Source organism: Echinops telfairi, unplaced genomic scaffold (assembly GCF_000313985.2).
Source record: "Echinops telfairi isolate 266 unplaced genomic scaffold, ASM31398v2 ScPeMD7_7468;HRSCAF=8506_0, whole genome shotgun sequence".
In the NCBI taxonomy this organism is placed as follows: Eukaryota; Metazoa; Chordata; class Mammalia; order Afrosoricida; family Tenrecidae; genus Echinops; species Echinops telfairi.
Genome location: NW_022111369.1, coordinates 53,137,869 through 53,138,117, shown reverse-complemented (window position 1 = coordinate 53,138,117; position 249 = coordinate 53,137,869).

Below are 249 nucleotides of genomic sequence, written 5' to 3'. Positions count from 1 at the left end.
AGGTGAAGAGGGTGGTCAATTAATGCCGCATTTGATCCACTTTTCGACATGAGGCTAACTCCTCGATATCCAATTTCCACCCTGACCGAATCACAGCATCTCTACAGCAAGGACACCTTGCGCAGCAAACTGCAGCGTGTCCGCCTCCACCCAGGTGTTTTAAAGGGCTCAGGTTCAGAGAGAAGCCAGCCCAGACGACGCAGCAGCTCCGCGGGGCTCGACCTCTTCTCCGCCCCCACCCCCCCAACC